Raw genomic sequence first — 20,212 nt, forward strand, 5'->3', positions numbered from 1 at the left:
CCTTCTTGCCCACAAAGAAGAACCCTGCGCCCACTGGGGAGGATGAGGGTTGGATAATATCCACCGTGAGAGATTCACTGATGTAACCCTCCATTGCTTCCCTCTCTGGCTAGGACAGGTTATACAGCCGACTGGTGGGTAGACGAGCTCTGGGGAGAAGGTCAATAGTACAATCGTCTGGTCGGTGTGGAGGCTAGGAAAGGGCGTGTTGTTTACTAAACACTTGTCCCAGGTCGTGGTACTCCGCTGGAACCCTGGACAAGTCGGGGGGCTCAATGGCAGATGAGGTCGTGGTGGTTCTTACAAGGGAAAGGGCTGACTGTAGACAAGTGGAGTGACAAGATGGACCCCAGCTGTCCATCTTCCTGGTGGACCAGTCAATGTGGGACATATGACGGCTTAACCAGGGGGACCCAAGAACTATAGGAGCTTGAGGAGAGGAAATTAGGTTAAATTGTACCTGTTCCCAATGGTTCCCAGAGAGGATCAAAGGCAGTGGTGGTGTGCAGTGAGTGACTGGGGCCAGAAGTCTTCCGTCCAGCGCCCAGGCTTCCAGAGGGGTACTCAACGGACCCCGAGGAATTCCGGCCTGGAAAGCTATGTCTTCATCCAACAGATTTCCCTCAGCACTGGAGTCTATCAAGGCAGACAAGGACAGGGACTGTTGGTTGTAACCTAAAGCAGCTTGGATCTGCATCCAGGTTTGGGGGACAGAAGGGAATGTTGTCTGACTCACCAGGTTCCCCTTTCTACTGGTGAGCCCTCCCTTTTGGCTGAAGGGAAGAGGTAGCACGAAAGTGGCCAGACGGACCGCAACAGAGACAATCCCCGGCTCTGAATCTCCGGAGTCGCTCTGTGGGAGGAGGACGGCTCCGTCCCACCTCTGCCGGGGTGGTGGAAACGGCCGGGCCGGAAGCTATTCTAGGAGCGGGAGGAGAAGGAGAGAGGTTCGGCCTGGGAGTAGATGGTAAAACGTGCCATGGGGTGACCAAAGCTGTCGGTCGGCCAGTCCTCTCTCTCTGACCTTCTCGAAGTCGGTTGTCCAGCCTGGTGGCTAGGGAGATCAATGAATCCAGGCTGTTAGTGTCATCCCTAGCTGCCAACTTTATCATGTCACACAGGCCTTGGAAATGCCTTCTGGAGTGCCTCATCATTCCACCCCGAGTCCGCCACTAGCGTCTGGAACTGCACAAAGTATTCGGCAACACTGCATCAGCCCTGATGGAGGCTTAGCGGCATCTTTACTGTGGATGGGATGGTCAAAAATCTTCTTCATTTCTGAGACAAGGGTGGGGAATGAAGAGTAGGTCTCTGGCTGATTATCCCAAATCGCGGTGGCCCATGGTAAGGTAGTTCCTCGCAACAACCCCATGATGTAAGCGTTCGTGGATGATCAAACACCAAGGAGCATTGCAACAGAAAGGCCTGGCACTTCCCCAGACCCCCAGCGTAGGGTTCTGGTTCAGGTACATGTGGCTCTCTTAGTGGTTGTGTTGTCGACACATTGGGCATCACCACAACAGGCTGTCTGGGTTGGTCAGACAGAGTTCCCGGAGTCAATGGGGTAAGATGAATAGATACTCGGTCGACCTGTTCATTGACCTTTTTTCCGTTCACTGACAGGGAACAGAGGTTCTCTGTGACATCCTGGAGCAGCTGATCGTGCAGGCCCAGTAGGGATCCCTGGCTGGCGAGGGCTTGTTGCAGGGGATTTGAGTCCGCTGGGATCATTATGGCCAGTTTGTTCTGTTGCACAGGGCGAATGAGGAGAACACAAGTGCAGGACACAGGCACAGAGATTGAGTTGGGGATGTGGACGCAGATGTGAACGTTGAACAGTAAACAGGAGGAATCTCAACATGGAGACAGGGTTTTTATGGAATATCTTGAAACTGGAGCTGAACTTAGAACTAAAAACACAAAATGCTGGCAGAACTCAGCAGGCCAGACAACATCTATGAGAGGAGGTAGTGACGACGTTTCGGGCCGAAACCCTTCATCAGAACTCATGGTTCTAAGTGGTCAGGAAATGAAGTTATCACACGGGAATAAACCAACAAACTGGCAACCAGTGGTTGTGACCCCGGGGTTCTTATACTGCATTTCTTGAAGGAGACCAGGTGTGCTGTCATTAAGGGAATTAGCAGTAAATGGGAAATTAACGATTGGAATCAAAGCATAATCAAACGAGAATAGGGGCAATTAGGAGATTAACAATCGGGACCGTGACAAATGATTGAAGTCGGTGGGGTAATTTTTAATTGTGAGAAATCGAAATATGATGTGCAGAGAATTCCTTGTCTTCCCCGTGAGCAGATGACTGGACATTAACAGGCACATTCAACAGGTAATTAAGATGGTAAACAATATCTTAGACTTGTTTGCAAGAGGATTTGAATATGAAACCTGTTAAACATAGAACATTACAGCAGAATATAGGCCCGTTGACCCACAATGTTGTACCGACCTTTTAACTTACTCTGAGATAAATCTATCTCTTTCCTATGAAGGTTCTCAGTCATCCAATTCATTGTATATCTCTGGCCTCTTTAGACTGTGCAGTACTTGTCAAAGAAGATGGACAACTAGATATCAAAGTTTACAAGAAACCAGCCCACCAGATCAGTATCTACAGTTTGACTCTCATCACCCGTTAGAACATAAGTTGGGAGTTATCAGAACATTACATCACCGCACTGAGAATGTGCCTACCAACATTACAGGGCACAAGTATTTGAGAGAAGTCTTGAAAGCTTGCGGCTACCCTGACTGGATCTTCATCAAGACAGCAGGGACATCAGACCAGCAGGAGCAAAGCAGTTGGGAGAGCATAGTCATCCCATATGTAGCTGGAGTTTCAGTGAAACTCAGGGTTTTCAACTAACACCAAATCCCTGTGTTTTTCAAACATATTCAGACACAAAGTCGCCCACCCTGAGGATCTCTACACCCAAATATAAGCAGACCAATATTGTAGAGGCTATCCAGTGCAACACTGCACAGATCTGTTATCAGCGAGACAAAACAACCACTTCACAAACGGTTGGCCCAACATAGAAGGGCTAACATTTCAAGCCAAGCTTTGGCTGTAGATCTACACCTAAAAGACAAGGGACACTTCTTAGATCACAACAATTTGCACATTTTGGACAGGGAGAACAGGTGATGGGTTAAAGAAGCTATCTTTGTCAAAATGGAAAACCCATCCCTGAACAGAGGGTTGAGATACGACACCACTGATCAATTACTTACAATACAGTCCAAATGTCTCTACCCCAGCCTCTCCACAACAGTTGACACCTCCATTCATGTATGGAAAAGACTAATGACTCTCTCACAGAAACATAGAAAATAGGTGCAGGAGTAGGCCATTTGGCCCTTCGAGCCTGCACCGCCATTCAGTATGATCATGGCTGATCATCCAACTCAGAACCCTGTACCTGCTTTCTCTCCATACCCCCGATCCCTTTAGCCACAAGGACCATATCTAACTTCCCCTTAAATATAGCCAATGAACCGGCCTCAACTGTTTCCAGTGGCAGAGAGTTCCACAGATTCACCACTCTCTATGTGAAGAAGTTTTTCCTCATCTCGGTCCTAAAAGGCTTCCCCTTTATCCTTAAACTGTGACCCCTCGTTCTGGACTTCCCCAACATCAGAAACAATTTTCCTGCATCTAGCCTGTCCAATCCTTTTAGAATTTTATACGTTTCAATAAAATTCCCCCTCAATCTTCTAAATTCCAGTGAGTATAAGCTTAGTCAATCCAGTCTTTCTTCATATGAAAGTCCTGCCATCCCAGTAATCAATCTGGTGAACCTTCTCTGTACTCCCTCTATGGCAAGAATGTCTTTCCTCAGATTAGGGGACCTAAACTGCACACAATATTCTAGGTGCGGTCTCACTAAGGCCTTGTACAACTGCAGTAGAACCTCCCTGCTCCTGTACTCAAATCCTTTTGCTATGAATGCCAACATACCATTTGCCTTTTTCACCGCCTGCTGTACCTGCATGCCCACCTTCAATGACTGGTGGACAATGACACCCAGGTCTCGTTGCATCTCCCCTTTTCGTAATTGGCCACCGTTCAGATAATAATTTGTTTTCCTGTTCTTGCAACCAAAGTGGATAACCTCACATTTATCCACATTAAATTGCATCTGTCATGAATTTGCCCACTCACCTAACCTATCCAAGTCACCCTGCATCCTCTTAGCATCCTCCTCACAGCTAACACCGCCGCCCAGCTTCGTGTCATCCGCAAACTTGGAGATGCTGCATTTAATTCCCTCGTCTAAATCATTAATATATGTCGTAAACAACTGGGGTCCCAGCACTGAGCCTTGTGGTACCCCACTAGTCACTGCCTGCCATTCTGAAAAGGTCCCGTTTACTCCCACTCTTTGCTTCCTGTCTGCCAACCAATTCTCTATCCACATCAATACCATACCCCCAGTACAGTGTGCTTAAGTTTGCACACTAGTCTCCTGTGCGGGACCTTGTCAAAAGCCTTTTGAATATCTAAATATACCACATCCACTGGCTCTCCCCCATCCACTAAACCAGTTACATCCTCAAAAAATTCTATAAGATTCGTCAGACATGATTTTCCTTTCACAAATCCATGCTGACTTTGTCCGATGATTTCACCTCTTTCCAAATGTGCTGTTATCACATCTTTGATAACTGACTCTAGCATTTTCCCCACCACCAATGTCAGACTAACCGGTCTATAATTCCCCGGTTTTTCTCTCCCTCCTTTTTTAAAAAGTGGGGTTACATTAGCCATCCTCCAGTCCTCAGGAACTTATCCAGAATCTAAGGAGTTTTGAAAAATTATCACTAATGCATCCACTATTTCTTGGGCTACTTCCTTAAGCACTCTGGGATGCAGACCATCTGGCCCTGAGGATTTATCTGCCTTTAATCCCTTCAATTTACCTAACACCACTTCCCTACTAACATGTATTTCCTGCAGTTCCTCCATCTCACTAGACCCTTGGTCCCTTACTATTTCCGGAAGATTATTTATGTCCTCCTTAGTGAAGACAAAACCAAAGTAGTTATTCAATTGGTCTGCCATGTCTTTGTTCCCTATGATCAATTCACCTGTTTCTGACTGTAAGGGACCTACATTTGTCTTGACCAATCTTTTTCTTTTCACATATCTATAAAAGCTTTTACAGTCAGTTTTTATGTTCCCTGCCAGCTTTCTCTCATAATCTTTTTTCCCTTTCCTAAATAAGCCCTTTGTCCTCCTCTGCTGGTCTCTGAATTTCGCCCAGTCCTCAGGTGTGCCACTTTTTTTTTTGCTAATTTATATGTTTCTTCTTTGGATTTGATACTATCCCTAATTTCCCTTGTCAGCCATGGGTGCACTACCTTCCCTGGTTTATTCTGTTGCCAAACTGGGATGAACAATTGTTGTAGTTCATCCATGCGATCTTTAAATATTTGCCATTGCATATCCACCGTCAACCCTTTAAGTATCATTTGCCAGTCTATCTTAGCTAATTCACATCTCATATCTTCAAAGTTACCCTTCTTTAAGTTCAGAACCTTTGTTTCTGAATTAACTATGTCACTCTCCATCTTAATGAAGAATTCCACCATATTATGGTCACTCTTACCCAAGGGGCCTCGCATGACAAGATTGCTAACTAACCCTTCCTCATTGCTCAATACCCGATCTAGAATGGCCTGCTCTCTAGATGGTTCCTCGACATGTTGGTTCAGAAAACCATCCCGCCTACATTCCAAGAAATCCTCTTCCTCAGCACCCTTACCAATTTGGTTCACCCAATCTATATGTAGATTGAAGTCACCCATTATAACTACTGTTCCTTTATTGCACGCATTTCTAATTTCCTGTTTAATGCCAGCCGCAGCCTCACTACTACTGTTAGGTGGCCTGTACACAACTCCCACCAGCGTTTTCTGCCCCTTAGTGTTATGCAGCTCTACCCATATCGATTCCACATCGTCCTTCCTTTCTATTGTGTTAATCTCCTCTCTAACCATCAATGCTACCCCACCTTTTCTTTCCTGTCTATCCCTCCTGAATATTGAATATCCCTGGATGTTGAGCTCCCATCCTTGGTCACCCTGGAGCCATGTCTCTGTGATCCCAACTGTATCATATTCATTAATAACTCTCTGTACATTCAATTCATCCATCTTGTTACGAATGCTCCTTGCATTGACACACAAAGCTTTCAGGCTTGCTTTTACAACACGCTTAGCCTTTATACAATTATGTTGAAAAGTGGCTGTTTTTGCTTTTTGCCCTGGATTTGCCTGCCTGCCACTTTTACTTTTCACCTTACTACCTTTTGCTTCTACCCTCATTTTAAACCCCTCTGTCTCTCTGCACTTGTTCGCATCCCCCTTCCACAATAGTTTAAAGTCTCTCATTACCTCTAACAACCCTCATGTGATTGCTATACCTTTAAACAACTCACAGAGCAGGTGAGTCAGAAAACTACCCACCATGGATCAGAACTGAAGAGTGCATGAGTGGCAATATGTCTTCAGACAACACAGCAAGTGTGGCTGCCTTGATTTACTACTGCTTGATATCCCTTCCCTCTTACATAACCTCCCATTTTTCTTTCTTCCACATACATTTCAAAGAGTTTCCCAAATGCCCCTGATGTATCTGCCTCTACCTTCACCCCTGGCAGAGCACTCTACGCACTTACCTCTCTCTGTAAAGAACTTACCTGTGATATGTCCGCTATACTTCCCCCAATCACCTTAAAATTATACCCCCTTATATTACCCATTGTCGCCCCCGGAAAAAAAGTCTCTGGCTATACACTCCAACTATGCCTCATAAAGGTACATCTTTACCAAGTCACCTCTCATCCTCCCTCACTCCAAATAGTAAATCCCTAGCTCGCTCAACCTATCTTTGTAAGACACGCCTTCAAGACCTGGCAGCATCCTGGTAAATCTCCTCTGCTCCAATTAGAGGCCTAAGGGGGATTGGGTCTGGAACAGGACTGATCTCTATGCTTAAGGGAGGAAATAATTGCGACAGACGGAGCACAGCAGAGGTTCAGCAGATTAATTCCAAGAATGAGAGATGGTCACGTGAGAACATTTCAGATCTGAGCTCTGTCAAGTGTAAACGAATTAGAGGTGATTTTATTGAAACATACTCAATTATTATAGCTTTTCATTAAGTGATGTGGAATTTTGCACCTGAAACATCAGCCTTCAGAGCAAGCTCTGGACGAGGAATGGGGAGTCAATATATTTTCCAAAATACCATTCTGACTGGCAGCAGTTGAGGGTGTGTTGATATCATTAGTAATGTTGCATTTTCCAGCTGGTAGATGAGGCTCCATCGATTAATCTCTACTATATTTTCTTTCAAAAACCACCCCTCAGTAGAAATGGAGATTAAAGGCCAAGGAACATTTTTGTTAATATTGTAGAGAGACTTTCAACAGAAACAAAGAAAGCAATAGCGATGTAAGAAGGTTGTATAAAATCAGCTGAGGGTAACAGACATCCCGCTCTGCAAAAACTCACTTCAGGGAGGTAGCACAATCACCTCTACCCCAGCAATCCCTTCCCCCCTCCACCCCAGTCGACCTCCAAAGGTGTATGTTCACAGGGCATTTGATTATGAAAGAACACAATATTTTATTTGATCACATAATGAAACTATTCACACACACACACACACACACACACACACACACACACACACACACACACACATATTTTTTTTTCCTTGTTGAGTATTTTGTTGTCAGTCTCAATGCTAATAGCCAAATGCTGATGCAAATAGCTTTTCTATTTATTTCGCAAACTTTCGTACTGTGATGAGGCTTGCTCGGCAGATTTGCATAGTTTTTTGCTATTTTTGAATCAGGAAACATTCTCCTGAATAGCTCACCTGTGCGCTTACACACTTGGAATGGCAGGTTATGCTCAACGATTTCCAGGCTATTGTATATAATTTGCAGGCATCAGGGAGCAGCTATCAATATGTGGGAGACTCCTGGAACTTCTGGGAGAGGTGGGATGTCTGGGGTAAAGTCAGCCTTTCAGATATATTTACCTTTTTGTATTTATTCACTTTGACTTTTCTTGCTTCTTATTTTCTTTTTGGAGCAAATTCCCTTCCTTTCATTTTCTACACTCCCACAATTCTTAAGGCAACTTATTTATATATACATGTAGGAATATTAGCCCTGTTTTCTTTCTTTCCACAAATGCTATCTGACCTACTGAGTGTCCCCAGTATTTTCTGTTTTAATTTCAGATTTCCAGCATCTGATATAGAGTTGATACTTCCCAGAGTAAATGTGTTCAGAGCCAGGTTCATGATCACAAGTCAGAGGAACTTTTTTTACCCAAAAGCTGGTGGATCTTTGGAACTTCTGACCCAGTGGATATTTGGAAGCTCAGTCACACAGCATATTTAAGACAGAGATCAATAGTGTTCTAGTTGTTAAGGACGCACTGGGTTTAATACAGCAAACTGGGGGTGAGGTGAAAGGGCAGTTATGATCTCAGTGAATGGTGGAACAAGCAAACAGACCTTAATAATCGCCTCCTGCTTCTGTTTCTTCAGTATCAATAACATTATAATTAACAATTTCTCACCAATAAATTATTTTTATGTTCTTTTCATTTTTTAAATTTCAAATTATGTTTTACTTAAAAGCCAGTGTTTTCCGGCCGATAGATTAGGTGTAATTTTGCACACATGCACTAGAGGGAGCCAAACTCCTAAATTCTGATAGTTCTGGCACTAGCGTCTATTGTGAGACAATGAAGGATTGATTCCTCGTTTTCCTTTGCCTCCTAAGGATGCTCAGTGTTGACAAAGGAAGTCCATATGTTGGAAATTGGGGCAAATACTTAGCAAGTTAAAACTGGCTTATACTTAACAGGTCAAACTTCATCTATAATATATTATAAATGTGGAGGTGACTTTGGTCAAAAATAAATTGCTACCCCCTTCATCTTCTTGAAATAACAAGCAAAGTGTAAGTTTGCAGTGCACCTTGTGTCTGTAAAATAATTTCAAGAAGCCTCAGAACCATGAGATAAAATAATTCGATGGTAATGCCATTTAAAAACAAAATGGTCAAAACCAGGAGGTCAAGTCCTCTGAAAGTAATTTAACTTACGATGTAAAGAAATAAACCCTTGGAAATGCATATTTTGTTGCAGTTTTGTAAAGCATTTTCAAAATCTGCTCTTGGGTAATGGGACATCTGTTTATATTCCTTTCCAAATAGGGAGGTGAAATTAAACAGGTCATCTTGAGCTGCAAAATAAATCAGATGAGCTTTGGAGAACAACAGCTCCTGTTCATAGTGCAATCAATCACAAAGAAAAATGCTTGATTATTCACGAGGTTTGCAGCAAAAGTATTGGAATATGTTGACTGGTTTTATTTGAAAGAAACTGAAATATCCCGTGAGCAGGACTTTGTAGAGTTGTTGTGAGTCCCAGTGCTAAACATTTCACTTTAAATGTACTGGGGCATCAATTATACTGGCACGCAGGGACCATTCAAAAAGAACTAAATTAATTTGTGATCTCAAACCTTTTAAAGTCATGATATTAAAGTAACAAGCCTGGAATTTGGTTCACCTAACTGCTTGTCTCTGCTTGATTAGATAATAAATAACTAGAGCTGTGTGACATTGAACAGATGAACTGCTTGTGAAAAGGATACAACTCTGGTGGCATTTTATTATGCTGCCTGCAGCTACTTACATCAATAAGAGCTTGAATGCCAACAGCGTGGCTAGTCCAGTCAGTTAAAACCACAACAAAAGATTCTCCAGCTCAATGCCTTGTAAATCATCTTTCAGTTTGTTTACGAATTAATATTCATGGACGGTGAAACATAAAATGACACTATTATCGCATACTTCACTGGTTATGGTCTGAGTAAACCGAGGTACAGTTAGACAGCAGGAGATTTAATAACTTAATCACCTCGCGGCCAAATAGCACATAGTGATCTCTTCTTTGTTGTCATTTTGTGGCTGGCCTGGTGAAGGTGTCCCGTGTCACACCACCACTCTATTTACTACTCTCTGAGGGCTGATCCCTTCTGCTTACAGGATGGCGTTCAGCAAAGCATGGTTCCACGTAGTGTATCGCATGATATTTTTCACTCTTGGCCAAGGCCTTGCAACATTTTCCTTCTTATCATCCAAGAAAAAGGTTTTGCATTTATTATCTGATAGCACCTTTGGTGTAAAATTCTCAGGATCACAGACATTTATTATGGGAAGTCTTTAGGTCATGATTCTATTCTGATCATGGGCTTCTGACATTTTAAGGCACATAACAACATGCTGAGAAATTTGGTGTGTACTGTGTTGTGCATCTTGGTCCCAAGGAATGTTGTTTCATTTGATGGTATGCACATGTACGGTTGAATGACAATAAACTGAACTTGAACGATGGAGAGGAGTGCTAGATAGTTGGCACAGACTTGGCAGCTGTTGGACGTGTATCCATGTTGTCTGGCTCTACAATACTGTGTTGGCTTCTTGTCAATCTCCCCCTGTTGTGAACATATCTCCCATGTCGGGAAATTCACTTACTTCCATGGAATTGTTCTTGTTGGTGACTGGCTTCTAATTCATTTTATTTTTGTGCACTTTCAGCGCGACCTATATATACAATCCAGACCATGATTCAGTCTGTTGTTCAGAGCAGCTCTCCGACTGGCAGCAGCTGAGTGTGTGCTGCTGTCATTAGTATCGCTACTTTCTCCGGACATCGGTGGGGCCCTGGTCATTCCTCCTCTGTTATTGTTTCTTTTAAAAACCATTCCACAGCAACAATAAATGAATTAAAAGGCAAAAAAATGTTTAATAAGTCAAGGAACATGTCTTCCTAATACTGTAGAGAGATAAGAGAAGAAACTGGTATACAGTATGTGAAGATGATGTGTAAGATGAACAGAAAGTAAAGGTGGCCTTATAAACTGATTTTTTTTCTTTTGTATTTATTCACTTTAAATTTTTAGTTTTCAATATTGTGTTTTTTTTTCCAATAAGCTCCGTTCCTTTCATTTTCTGATCTCCCACACTACTTAAGACAACATATCTATTTACACAGTATGGTTAAAATGCCAAGATGTGCAGCCCATGACAAGATGGGAATGAGCTGTCCTCCTGTGCTTGCTATCATCCACACGGTGAAGCGTTTATGAAACATTTAGCTAAAAAGTTTGGCTTATGTCCTGCATGTTGATCTTTATGGAGGTTCACCTTTGGCACGGATCTATACCTGGGCTTTACTGTTGTAATTCATTGCAGTTTCTTTATAAGCTGCAGCAAGGATTGCTCTTGAATAAATTCAGCCAGACACTTGATTGGTATCTTGTAGATGCTTGGAAGGTTGGGGAAACAATCACCACGAAATAGCCAATCTTTGACACACAGGCACTATGTATGATGTGCATGGTCCCGTATGGGATGCCTGGGTGCTGATTATGATGAGCTGATAATGTCGCTGACAACACAGCGTGGTGATTACACTTCACTCTGTTACTGATGGGCATTGCTTTGCGCTCGGGGTCTGCCACTGATCAACCCAAGCCTGAACACTTTACGCGTATGAACACACCGCTTCATTTCCCGAGGAAACACACATAGAATTGAATGCAGCAGTCATTAGTATGAAATTGAAGCCTAGTCTTCATTACTGCTTCCATTTTCGACTGCTTTACAATGAAATCTGGAACTAAATTGTCCTGTAGGAACTGAATCTCACTGTGTTTGAAATGGATTGGCCATTCCTTTGCATAACTGACAACATTTTCTAAAGCTTTGCTAGTGATTGCAAAAAGACTGCAATACTGCCTTTGGTGTGCATGTTATGAACATCATCCAGGGCGAATGTTAGGATAGATGCAGGTTTATAAATAATCGTACTGCTCACTTACAGGTAAATCTAGTTTGTAGGCAGTCATCACCAATGGACTGTTGTCCAGCTACAGAGCTTTTAGCATCTTTTGGAGCTCATCTGAATCAAGTTGTCTGGTGAGGTGTCTTTGGTGATGGAGGGCTCAGGAGGAGGCTGGGTTGTATGATCCACTGATCTGTTTGAGGGGGTTGTGATCACTTCCACCTCTTTCCTGGGTTGTGTATTCATTTAGAACCAGAGTACTCATGGCGGTTTCTCTCAGCAGCTGTTTAATTGTCCATCGTCATTCACCTCTGCGTGTGAGGGGACTGTTCCGTTGACTATGGGCCAGCCACAACTGCGTCTGATGTTTAGCATGCAATAGCTTTTTGTTGTTCGGCTTTATCAGATTACCACCTCGTTTCTGCTTTGGCCTCAGACTGTTTCGGGGCTGAGAAACAAAAGCTGCGTATTTCTGTCAGATTTTGTAAAAAAATAAGGTTGGGCATATAACTTAGACTGTAATTGGAATGCTGTGAGCAGTAATAGGTCCCATATGTAAGAAAGTACGTCTTGGCGTTGGCGAGGGTCCAGAGGAAGTTTCGAGAATGATCCCAGGAATGAAAGGGTGCGAGGAGTGCTTGATGGATCTAGGGGTGAAACACACCCTTGGGCATCCGGAAATGTGTTGGTCTGCAAGCTCGTTGAGAGGAGTACTGCTGGCTGACACGTTTCAGGTTTCTGTCTATGCTGTGAGGCCTGGGGCAGTCACCGCAAGGGATCTCAGTATGGGTTTCTTCTGCTATTGGACAGGAGGGGCCAGGGTGGGTGAGGAAGTTCTCAATTGTAGTAGTAGTGTATCACTCCAGGGGGTCATATCAGTGGCAACAGGCTATTCGTTTTAAGAACACCACTTAATGAATTGTCTGTGAGTGTAAGAATGAAAAGCAAAGGCATTGCATGTATTCCTCTTGGAAATTTTTTTTATTATGGATAAAGTTTATTTTGACATAAAAAAAGTTTTATATTTCTGGGCCTGAACATACTAGAGTTTAGAAGAATGAGTGGTGATCACACCCAGAGCGCAGGCTTCAGGTAATAGAGAAGTGACCACCAGGAGAAGGGGTAAGCACATGTTCCCCTGTGGCAACAAGTATACCCCTTTGGATACAGCTGGGAGGGGTAACAGTTACAAACCTGCAGGTTTCGTTTACTGTGGACTGTTGCTTTAAGAGCGCCTAAGTGAGGCGGGACAGTGACGTTAGTCACAGGCTTTTGCAGTCTGTGCAGATTGAGAGAGAGAGAGAGAGAGAGAGAGAAAACAGCTACTCTCGCAGTCTTCGCAACACTTGGAACTATGAACTGCTGGGGCAAGTTTGCTCCAGTATGGGTGTCTGTCACTCCGTATAATCCATAGGAGTGGATTTCGGGATATCTTGTGGGACTGCTTGTGTAGCCCTTTCCTGGGTATGTGGTGTGGTAACCACTGGAAGATGATATCCCTGTGCCAGGTCACTTTCGGTGATAATTTGTATGTGGATTTCTAACGATATGACGGACAAGATCTGCGGTGACTGTTAACTCATTTCCAGCGTGGAACCTGTGGAATACTCCGTACTTAACTTTTCTCTCTGTTACAACCTGGATTACAAATATCTCTCTCCCATCATTTATTTCATGGATTACCGGACTTTCCTACTTTACCATCTCAAAACTCTAAGCCACCCACCTATTCTCCCCACTCCACCCAAGCTCAATATAGTTTGGGAGTTATATTTACACATATATACACATAACACTGTTAACTTCTGTTTTTCTTGGTTTAAGTTACTACATTATAAGTAGTTACTAATAAAGATAGTGGTTTCAACATCAAAACCAGAGTCCAGGTGTAATCTATTGCAGTTGGTAACAATGACCTATCCAGGCCCAGCAGCAGAGCCGGGTAGGTCAGGGGGCACTGTGGCCAGCTCCCAGGCTCAGGCAGAGCGATTGTGATGGGAGGCTGAATAGTCAGGGGGATGCACAGGAGGTTCTGTGACCGTGAAAGAGGCACCAGGATGGTGTGTTGCCTCCTAGGTGCTAGTGTCTAGGATGTCTCAGAGTAGCTGCAGAAGATTCTCAGGAGGGAGGGTGAGCAGGCACCAATGACATAGATAGAAAAGGGAGAGGGAGTCCTGCGCAGTGAGTATAGGGAGTTTGGAATCAGGACCTCCGAGGTAGTATCTCTGGATTACTCCTAGTGCTTTGTGTTGGTCAGGGCAGGAATAGGATTATAGTACAGATAGATAAATGGAAGTGGGAGTAGGGGTTCAGATTCTTGGATCATTGGACCCTTTCTGGGGCAGAAGTGATTTATAAGTGAGGGTCGGTTTGCACTGGAGGGTAATCAATATTCAGGCCAGGAGATTTGCTTATGCTATTCAGGAGGGTTTAAAGGAGTTGGACAAGGGAATGGGAACCAGAGAAGCAGGCCAGAGAGGGGAGGGATGGAGAGGAAGGCAGGTGTCAGGAGGGGTAAAAATAGACAGGAGCAAAGTAATAGATATGATGGGACAGACTGATAGTTTGAATTGCGTGTACTTTAATTCTATGAGTATTATGGGTAAAGGTGATGAACTTAGAGCATGGATCAGTGAGATATTAGGGTCTGTGTCCACAGGACACTCAGAGCTGCTGCACAAGTTGGCAGTGTGGTTAAGAAGGTGTATGTTGCATTGGGCTTCATTAGCTGTGGGACTGAGTTCAAGAGCCGTGAGGTAATGTTACAGTGATATAAGATCTTGGTCAGACCCCACCTGGAGTACTGTGTTCAGTTCTGGTCACCTCACTACAGGAAGGATGTTGATGCTATAAAGAGAGTGCAGAGGAGATTTACAAGGATGTTGTCTGGATTGGAGAGCATACCTCATGAGAATTGATTGAGTGAACTCGGCCTTTTCTCCTTGGAGTGACAGAGTATGGGAGGTGACTGATAGAGGTGTATAAGATGATGAGAGGCATTAATCATGTGGATAGCTAGAAGCTTTTTCCCAGGGCTGAAATGGCTAACATGAGAGGGCATGATTTAAGGAGCTTGGAAGTAGGTACGGGGGGGGGGGGGTGTCAGAGGTGAAATTGTCAGGGTGCATGGAATGCACTGCCAGCAAAGGTAGTGGAGGTGGATAAAATAGGGTCTTTTAAGAGGCTCTTAGATAGGTACATGGAGCTTAGGAAAATAGAGGGCTATGCGGTAGGGAAATTCTAGGCAGCTTCTGGAGTAGGTGACATGGTCAGCACAACATTGTGGGCCGAAGGGCCTGAAATGTGCTGTAGACTTTCTACATTTTATGGAACTATGACGTTGTGGCCATTACAGAGACTTCGCTGAGAGAGGGATAGGTATGTGTGATTAACATCCCAGGGTTTCGATGTTTCGGAAAAGATAGAGTGGGTGGGGAAGACACTACTGTCCAGGGATAACATCGCGGCCGCACTCAGAAAGCCATAATGGAGGGCTCATTCTCTGAGTCGATATGGGAAAAACTCAAAAATAGGAAGGGTCCATGCACTTTGATGGGATTTTACAACAGATCTCCCAGTAGCTACTGGGACATTGAGGAACAGATAAGCAGGCAGGTTAGAAAAGGTGTTAAAACAATTGGTTTTTTGTCAAGGGAGGTTTCAGCTTCCCTAATGTAAACTGTGACCTTCTTAGTGCAAGAGGTTTGGATGGGGTAGAATTTGTTAGATGCAACCAGGAGGGTTTCTTAACTCAATGTGTAAATAGTCCAAGAAGAGGAGGGGCTGCACTGGAACTGGTGAAAGGCCTGGCCAGGTGACCGACCTTTCAGTGGGTGAGAAGTTAGGAAGCAGTGACAACTGCTCCTTAAGTTTTAAGGTAGCTATAGGTAAGGCCATGGACCTTATACAAATTACAGAGGAGGGGTTTGCTGTCTTGAGGCAAATCAGGGTGGACAAATCCCCAGGGCCTGACAAGGTGCTTCCTTGGACACATCCTTGCAAGTGCAGGATTTTCAGGGGCCCCAGCAGACATATTGAAATCACCCTCAATGACAGCTGAGACCCAGAGGTTTGAGGGTAGATAATGTTGTTCCACTAAGAAAGGCTCTAAGAATAAAGCAGGAAATGACAGCTCAGTGAGCTGGGCGTCAGTAGTGGGGAAGTGACTGGAAGGTATTCTATGGGACCGGATATATGAGTATTTGGATTGACAGGGATTGATCAGGGACAGTCATGCTTTGTGCATGCTAGGTTGTGTCTAATTAATCTTCTAGAGTTTTTCGAGGAAGTTACCAAGAAAGTGGATGACGGCAAGGCAGTGGATGTTGTCTACGTGGACTTCAGCACTTGTCAAGGTCCCACAAGGGAGTTGGTCAAGACGGTTCAATCGCTTGGCATTCAAGATGAGGTAGTAAATTGGAGAAGCCAGAGAGTGGTCGCAGAGGGTTACCTCTCTGACTTGATGCCCGTGACTGGTGGAGGGCTGCAGGGATCGGTGCTTGGTCAGTTGTTTGTCATCTATATCAATGATCTGGATGGTAATGTGATTATTTGGATCAGCAAATTTGCAGATGTCATCAAGATTAGAGAAGTAGTGGACAGCAAGGAAGACTATCAGAGCTTTCAGTGGGATCTAGACCAGCTTGAAAAATGGCTGGTTCAGTTTAGTGCAGACAGGTGTGAGGTCACTTTGGGATTACTAACCAGTGAGTGGTAGGGCACTGAGGAGTGCGTTCCAACAAGGGAATTTGTGAATACAGGTGAATAATTTATTGAAAGTGGTATCACAGGTAAGTAGGGTTGTAAAGAAAGCTTTTGTCATATTGGTCTTCATAGAGTATTGAGAACAGAAGATGGGTTGCTATGTCGAAGTTATATAAGACATTGGTGAAGCCTAATTTGGAATATTATGTGCAGTTTTGGTCACCCACCTACAGGATTGAAAGAGTACAGAGAAAATTTGCAAGGATGTTACTGGGACTGGAGGACCTTAGTTATAAGGAAATATTGATTAGGATAGAACTTTATTCCTGAGAATGTAAAAATTTGAGGGCAACATGAGGGGAAACTTCTTCACTCACTGAGTAGTGAGAGTATGGAACGATCTGCCAGTGCAAGTGGTGATGTGATTTCTTTTTCAACATTTAAGTTAAGTTTAGATATGTATGTGGATGGGAGCAGTATGGAGGTCTATGGTCTAGGTGCAGTTGGATGGGACTAGACAGTTTAAAAGGTTCAGCACAGACTAGATGGGCCAAAGGGCCTGTTTTATGCTGTAGTTTTCTATGACTCTAAGGATAAGTATACACCTTGCAGGACGGTATGAAATTGGAGTAGGATAAATTATGAGAATATTAGGTAGGAACTAGGGAGAGTTAATTGGGACAGCTGCTTTTGGGCAAGTCCACATCTATCATGTGGAGGGTGTTTAAAGACCAAGTACACGGTGTACAGGATAGGTATGTTCCTGTCAGATGTAAGGACAAGGATGGCAAGAGTGGTGATGAATTTAGTTAGAAGAACAAGAAAAAGTGTGTTAAAATTAAGGAGCTAGAACCAAACAGAGCCCTTGAGGACTATAAAGAGGCCAGAGAAGAACAGAGGAAGGGAATTAGTAAAGCTTGGTGGGCCCATCAAATATTTCTGGCAGATAAGATTATAGAGAATCACAGTATGTTCTATACTATACATACATCAGGAGGAAGAGGGTCACTACGCAGAGGATGGGACCACTCAACAATAAAGGGGGGAACATTTTATTGGATGTGGAGGATCAGGGTGAGGTGTCGCTGTCCTCCATGTCCTTACCAAGGAGAAGGATGTGGAGGACAGGGAGATCAGTGCCAAGCGTATTGATGTGCTAGGGGATTTTAAGGTAAAGGAGAAGGTAGTGTTGGTTTTCTTAAAGGGCAGTAAGGTAGATAAGTCAGGGACTAAAGGGATATACTCTAGTTAGGGCAAGAGAAGAGATTGATCAATATCTTTATGTCCTTGCTAACCACAGGCAAGTTCCTGGGGGACTGGCAAGGAACTAATGCTATTCAATTATTCAAGGAAACCAGGATAATCCTGAAAGCTATAGACAGATGGGTTTTAGGTCAATGGTAGGGATGTTTACGGAGAGAATTCTTAGGGAGAGGATTTATGAGCATTTGGAAAACTATGGCCTAATTAGGGAGAACCAGCATGGCTTTGTGTTGGTCAAGTCATGTCTTACTAACTCATTTGATCTTTTTGACAAGGTGACTGATGAAGGTAGAGCTGTGGATGTAGTCTACACGGATTTTAGTAAAGCGATTGACAAGGTCCCTCATGGGAGACTCATCTAGAAGATTAAGATGCTTGGGATTCATGGTGAGTTGGCTGATTATATTCAGAATTGGCTTGCCTTTTGAAGATAAAGGGTAGTGGTTGTAGGGACTGGAGGTCTGTGATTAGTGGTGTTCCACAGGAATCTGTACTGGGACCTCTATTATTTATAATATATGTAAATGACCTGGATGATAATGCAGGTGGGTGGGTTAATAAGTCTGCAGATGATATGAAGACTGGTGGTGTTGTGGATAGGTTAGAAGACTGGCAAAGAATACAGCGTGATTGATATCGACCATTTCAGATATGGAAGGAGAAATGGCAGATAGAGATGCACCTTGATAGGTTAAATATAAAGAGGGAGTACACTGTTAAGGACAAGACCCAGGTTGACAGGATGGTTAAGAAAGCTTATGGCATGCTTTCCTTTATTAATTGAGGCATTGAGTTCAAAAGTCAGGAAGCTATTTTGCAGCTTTATAAAACTCTAGTTTGGTGGCACCTGGAGTAGTGCATCAGTTCTGGTCTCTCCATCATAGGGGAGGATGTCAAGTCTTTGGTGAAGGTGCAGAAGAGGTTTACCAGGACATTGCCTTTAATTAAAGGGCATGTGCTATAATGAGAGGTTGGACTGTTATGATCCCAGCCCCCTCCTTTGTGAGAATCGCAAGAGCACCCGTTGAGGGGGGAGGGGGGTCAGTAGACCCAGGAAGTGAGAGAGAGAGAGAAATGTGCCAAATTGCACGTCCCACCCGGGATACAGAATAAGATGACAGCGACTATTGTCTCATGGAGACCACGTGAAAAGCCCTCGGGCAAGGTGGGCTGGTTGAGAGAGAGATTGCATCATCCCAACCTGATTGACACCTGCGACCCCGTGAGGAAGTATAAAGGAGAGTCTCAGGGGGACAGTCCCCTCAGATGCACCAAGAAGACACGAGAGGCAGCGGGAACCCATTCTGAAGGAAGCCATGTGCGTTAGATTCCGGGATTGGAATCTGTGGCTGGAATCACAGAAAACCGCTTTTAACTAACATTGGGGAGAGGAAACCAATGCTCCCCCGATTTCACGGAAGCTTCATCAAGACTCGGCAAGTTCTTTCTCTTCTCCCCCAATCTCTCTCTCTCGGTCGCCCCATGTGAAACCCAGCGATTTTCAAAGGGCTGAGGCCTGCAGACTTTCTGAGTGACTTTTATATTTCCAATGGACAATCTATTAACCCCTAGACAACAGCAGAGCTCACTTCTTAAAGATGATTATTACTATACCCGTGCTTTAGATTGAGTGTTGACGATGTGCATTATCTGAATTAACCCTACTTTTGTGTCCCTTTATAAATAAAACGTTTGAAAATAGTGACATCAGACTTCAACGGACCTCTCTATCTTTGCTAGTAAGTTCTCCAGTTACGGGATTCGTAACAGGACAAACTTGGGTTGGTTTCTATGTAGTGGTGGAAATTGAGGGGAGATATGACAGAGCTTTATAACATTATGAGAGGCATAGATAGAGTCACCAGACAGTATCTTTTTCCCAGGGGTATATATGGCTAATACTTGAGGGCAGCATTTAAGGATGAGAGGGAATAATTTAAAGGAGATGTGAGGGGCAAGATTTTTTCCACAGACATAGTGGATGTCTGGGGTGGGGGTAGAGGCAAAATCATAAGGAACTTTTAAGAGACATTTAGATGGGAACATGAATGTGAGGACAATGAAAGGATACAGACATTATCCATTGTTTTTTATTAGGGTACAACACAGATTAGGCCCTTCTGGCCCTTCAGACTGTGCCGTCAAGCAGCCCTCGATTTAACCAAATTAACCTACCAACTGCTATGTCTTTGGACTGTGGTCATGGTGAGACCATACAATCTCCTTAAAGACAGCAGCGGGAGTTGAACCTTGGCTACTGGTACTGTAAAGTGCTATGGCTAACCACTATGCTACTGTGCTGTCCCTGTATTGTGTAAGCAGAAGAGATTAGTTTAGTTAGTTA

General features: G+C 43.8%; 1 protein-coding gene across 1 annotated transcript in view; it reads left to right on the top strand.

Moving 5' to 3' along the window:
* LOC132381196 (neuron navigator 1-like) overlaps nucleotides 1-20,212 on the top strand; it is a 752,075-nt gene that overhangs the window by 685,947 nt on the left and 45,916 nt on the right. Inside the window, exon 36 of the mRNA XM_059950487.1 lies at nucleotides 18,144-18,255. The gene's annotated coding sequence lies outside the window, so the exon portion shown is untranslated. The remainder of the gene's footprint in view (nucleotides 1-18,143; nucleotides 18,256-20,212) is intronic.

The sequence above is a fragment of the Hypanus sabinus genome, chromosome 25, assembly GCF_030144855.1.
Source record: "Hypanus sabinus isolate sHypSab1 chromosome 25, sHypSab1.hap1, whole genome shotgun sequence".
NCBI lineage: Eukaryota > Metazoa > Chordata > Chondrichthyes > Myliobatiformes > Dasyatidae > Hypanus > Hypanus sabinus.